This window comes from Xenopus laevis, chromosome 2L (assembly GCF_017654675.1).
Source record: "Xenopus laevis strain J_2021 chromosome 2L, Xenopus_laevis_v10.1, whole genome shotgun sequence".
In the NCBI taxonomy this organism is placed as follows: Eukaryota; Metazoa; Chordata; class Amphibia; order Anura; family Pipidae; genus Xenopus; species Xenopus laevis.
Window position 1 is genome coordinate 89,549,260 of NC_054373.1, and position 5,883 is coordinate 89,555,142.

Genomic DNA, 5,883 nt, shown 5'->3' on the forward strand with positions numbered 1-5,883 from the left:
TCATATTCCAGTCTCTTATTCCAATCAGTGCATGGTTGCTAGTGTAATTTGTACCCTAGCAGCCTGTTTGCTACTAAAAACTGTAGAGCTGCTGAATAAAAAGCTAAATACATTAAAAACCTCAAATAATGAAAAAATTTAAAATCAATTGCAAATACTCTCTCACCATCATACTAAGGGGCACATTTACTAAGTTCGAGTGAAGGATTAGAATTAAAAAAACTGAATTTCGAAGGTTTTTTTTGGCTACTTCGACCTTCGAATTGAACTAAAAATCGTTCGACTATTCGATAGTCTAAGTACTGTCTCTTTAAAAAAAACTTCGACCTCCCCTACTTCGCCAACTAAAACCTACCGAGCATCAATGTTAGCCTATGGGGAAGGTCCCCATAGGCTTTCCTAGTTTTTTTTGATCAAAGGAATTTCGTTCAATCGATGGATTAAAATCCTTCGAATCGTTCGATTTGAAGGATTTAATCGTTAGATCGAACGCGGTAAATCCTTCGACTTCGACATTCGAGGATTTTACTTAGACGGTCAAATATCGAAGGTTAATTAACACTCGATATTCGACCCATAGTAAATGTGCCCCTAAGGGTTAACGTAAAGGTGAAAAATCCCCTTTAAGTGATAAAAATTATCATCTAAAAGCTGGCAAATTCATTCAGAAATTTGTCCTATGCAAAATGTAAGCAATTATTTCAAGTCGCATTTTCCAGGGTTTTTTTGTTTTTTTTGAGAATTGGTAGACCAAATGAAAAAGATGAGCAGAATCTGTATTCTCTGCATTTAAATTTTTCTTACATGCTTTTATGCACTCAAGTATTTTTACGTTTATGTTTTATCACAAATAAGCACACATTTGAGTCTAAGTTTTCCAAGGTTATTCGAATTTTGAATAAAAGATTCACAAATTCGAGTCTCCCTACTGCCCTGTCCATGCCCTTCCGTTGTTAGTATTATATCCCTTGAAAAAGGCTAACAATATATTATATATAAATGCATGCAAAGCCCTTTAGTTTATTTTATGTTACTGGTTCTATAATAAGAAACCCCTTCCACTAACCCCCCCCCCCCCCAAGCATTTCCCCAGTGGTGCAACATTAGACAAAAAGAAATCACTTGTATGTTTAATTTTAATCTCCTATAATAATTATAATGTATAATTTTCATAGTCTGTGCAATCCACGCTGCCCAGACAAAAGAAAAATGTACGCCATTATTTTGATTTGTTTATGCCAAGAAAAATAGTCTGCTTACAGGAGCTTGCAAAAGCGATTTATTTTGTTATTATGGAAGAGGAATTGTTGCTTTTCAATAGACATGAAATGAAAAGTGTTGCTAATCTGATTCCAAGAGGCGTTCATTTTACAGCAGGATGCCATCTTGTGTTAAGTGGCAGTAGTTCAGCTTCCACAAACTCCATTTCTGAATCTCTCTCCTGTTATGCTTTAAAAATGGCTCTAAACATGCCACACACATAAAGAAAGAAAGTCAATGAGCAAAATGTATGAAATGCAAGAAAGGATGTTCTCAGGAACATTGGGCCAATTATCCCAGTGTGGGAAACAAATCTCGCTCTTTGTACCAACTGAAGTACTGTGATTACTTCTGAAAGCCAGGGACTAAATTATAATTCCCTTTCTATGATTGTGAGTGGCTAAATTCCGGTGTTTACACATAGAGGGGTACATTTATCAATTTATCATCAAAGAGTTAAGTTAGAGATCTCCACAGTCCTCAGAGCGAAATACCGCCTCTCTCTATTCATTTCTATGGGATTTTTGAAGGCCTATTTATCAAATGGCTAACTTGCACTATAACTCGTTGACAAATACGCCTTTAAAAATCCCATAGAAATGAATGGAGAGAGGCGGTATTTCACTCTGCAGACTGTGGAGATCTGGTAACTGGTAAAAAGATGAGAAATTAAGCATAGAAGGAGAAAAATAGAACAAAAGTACATAGAAGAGTGACACCAGTTACACTTGCCAGGAGATGAGAGAAGGGAAGAACCAAATCCATCATTTTCTATTCAGCTGAATACTATAGCAGGCTGGCAGCAGACAGTCATTACCTGTAGCGCTTCAGCCTTAAAGTGATACTGTCACAATTTTATTGTACAAAAATGTCTTCCACCAAAGCTCACGTCAAGTATCTGGCTGGGTTTCTAACTAGAAGACTATACTAATCCATTCCCAACCATCTCCCTACTTGAATTCTGCTTTAGCGTGTTATTCCAATTCCATTAGGCCAAAAAAGAACACAGACTGAAACCTAAGTTTCACTGAATATTTGTAATATATATTTAATGAGAATGGTTTTCACATATCGGAGTATGCGCTGAACGCAGGTGAAATGCAACATGCTGCGTCCCACCTGCGTTTGGCGTTTATATGCGTCTGTGTGAGTACAGCCCCCTTCACAATAATTGACTGTCTACTCCTGTGCTCCCCTGCGGCTGAACGGAAGAAAGAGCAACGCAGGGGAGTGCAGGAAAAAAAGCCCGTGTGTAAGAGCCCTTAAAGGGCACCTATCACAGCCAAAATCAAACACACATTAACAATCTGACCAGTACAGCCTAAACACGTTTAATCAAAATCTGACCAGTACAACCTAAACATGTTTAATCAAACTAAATATATAGTTTTTTGAAAAAAACGTCAGGTTTTAAAAAAATCCCTTACTTTGTCAAATGGGTTTTACTGCCCCCCCCCCTTATTCTTAAGAAATAAAAACGCTATTCTGGATGTTGATTTGAATGTTTTTATTTTAATGAACAGAAAATACACATTCACAAAATAAAAAGAAAATGTTTTTCCAAGTTTGTGTAATCCTGAACTTCCTTGCACTCTGAAGTTGTTTAATGCAGTGGGGTAATGCTTCCATTCATTTTAATGCATATTTTGTAATGGCTTAATAAATCCACAAATGTTTAAAAATAATATAAATTAAAAGAAAATAGCCGTTTTAGATTAATGCTTCACAGGAACACAATCACAAAGAAACAAATGCAATCGCTGCAGCATGATGTAGCCCGTCTCAATCTGTACTCATTAAGGCAAGTTAGATTCCAATTGAATATTCACTGGCTGCATGAAATTATTGGTGAGGAATCGGTATTCAGCCATATACTCAGATTACTTGGCATGATCCATATTTAATATCAATGCTTTCACTACATCATTTCTCAAAATCTGAACTAGCGCAAACTGCATCTGATAACATTTGGTATCAATAAATCCAAGATGTTTCTCTGAACTGCATTTCCATTTCTACAAAGATGGTGGCAGCCACCAGATAAACCAGAACATACAATTTGATCTGTAAAGATTGGGTTGAGGAGAGACTTGGGAACACAGACAGGTGACTGGCTAACTATCCACATGCTGACAGTAATAATAGCCTACAGGCTTCTAAATAAAATTCTCCAGACTAAAGTTGGCATGGTTTTGTTGAGGGACAATCTCTACAGTACAATTAGGGTTCTAATGCATGGGGTGACCAAGCTTTGTGGTAATGTTTAGTTCTGCATGCTTCACTGCACTGCTGTAGGCTGTACAACCACAAGATAACTACACCAAATTACTGGTGAAATGTGGATTACTGAGGCTGGTACAGTTTAGCAGAGCTATAGATCAAACATTAGCTTTCCACTATAACACAAAGGCAGGAAGATTCCATATATGAGCAAGTTGTGTGTATGAGATGTATTGAGTAGTGCCTCCAGTGACTGCCTGGCCACCTGAAGTACAACAGTACACCCCTTGGGTAAATGACAGTTTGCACAAGTAGAGTGAAATCAATAGGTCTTTATATAAACAAGCTTTAACCAGAACCTGCTATCATAAAGTATAACAATCCCACATATTCAAAGGCATTGCGAATAATTTTAGGAGGTTTCAGCCTTTATCGTTGGTGGTTCACACAACAAACACCATACAAAGACAATTTTTCTATAGCACGTAACCTTTCCTCAACAAGCAATATAGCACATTGCAATGAAAGGCTTTCCCTGGCACAGAACTGGTTAATGGGCACATATGCACACAAACTATTCCCGTGAAATGTCAGACTTGCAAACAATGAGCTTAACGTAAAATACACTTGAATAAATCGGATGAGAAATTGCATCAGAGTGGAGAACAGACCCTGTGCTGAGGAACAGTAACCCCACGACTGCTACTGGATGTAACATCAAGTTGTGGCAAGAAAATGGCATTAAATTTGGCTCAAGTTTAAAGACTCTTCATCTGCAAAGCACTGGGGTTTAGTTCGATATCCTCTCAGGGAAGTACATTTTTGCAACAAACTCCACACCGCAAGCCTCTGATTATTCAAATAGTGGCCCGTAAAGAAAAACTCTCACATTACAATGTTAAGAAGATCTTAAAAACAAAAAAAAAACAACAACAGTGGAGTCCCAGGAATTGATGGTCACTTGTTTAGCCAAGGGGGTAAAGACAAAAAAAATGCATAGCATGTTGGGAACACTGTGCTCTGTCAAGAGTCAGGCAATACTGTGGTACCTCCCATCAGATGACACTCCTATCAAAAAGACAGGAGCACACATTCTCTTAAGACCTCACAACCCTTGCACAACTGATTTTAGTTGGGCTACTGATCTTAATCAGACCAGTCAGATAAAGTGCAACCCACTGAGGTTTCGGAAAACTAACCAGCCGTGTCACATGCATCCAAATATCAAGGCGCAGATAAAGTTTGAAGCACACTGCTACTTTGATCCAGCCCAAAATATAGGACCATCATCTCTTTGTTGCTGCGGGGGAAGTTGGATGCATACGTTTCTGAATTTGATGCAACTGGCCAGGTGTAATAAAGAGTTTATGTCCATCTGAAATGCCACAATTAACGGGAATGAGGCCTAAAGGGTAAATGTATTATGAGCAAGTCTTTTAGTCATTGTGCAATAGATATTGGAACTTGAGGGCAAGGCCTCTTTTGTTGACAGTGCATTCAGATTATAATCAGATATGAATGGAGGCCGACTGGATCAGTAGAGGCATTCACCACATCTAATATTCATAGACGACATTTGTACACTACAGGAGAATACAAGCAATACAGCTGCTTCACTCTTTATATTTATCAAAGAGTGAAGTTAGAGATCTCCACAGTCCGATAGAGTGAAATTCCACCACTCTCCATTTATTTCTATGGGATATAAAAAGAGTATTTATTAATGGGTGAAAGTTCACTCTTTGATAAATTTGCCTTTTAAAAACCCATAGAAATGAATGGAGAGTGGCAGGATTTCACTCTAGTGGACTGCGGAGATCTCTAACTACACTCTTTGATAAAAATACATACATACATATATATATATATATATATATATATATATATATATATATATATATATATATATATATATATATATATATATATATATATATATATATATATATATACACATACATATATATATATATATATATATACACACACACAAACATGTAGAGAGATCGAATGTACTGTCAACATAATAAACAAATGTCCTCATACACAGATATCTAATTACACCAATACCTTACTAATTTAAATTATATATATCAGTTAGTTTTTCAACTTGAAAAAAAAAAAAGGCATTTTGCAAACAGGATTCCCAAAGCCCTTAGCACTGCTACATCAGACATATTTATATTATTTAGTGTAGCTTAGAAAACACTTGCTGACTAATCAGAGCATACTTAGCCTGTGCTTTGTGACTGCAAAAAATAAAAACTTCTAATAAATATGCAAGCATTATAATACAAAACAAGACATTTTAGATGACATTGAAAGAAAATGGGGTACAGTTATAATCCTGATGGTTATAACACAGCTTATTCATCAGATAAGGATATTGCAATCCAGCATATA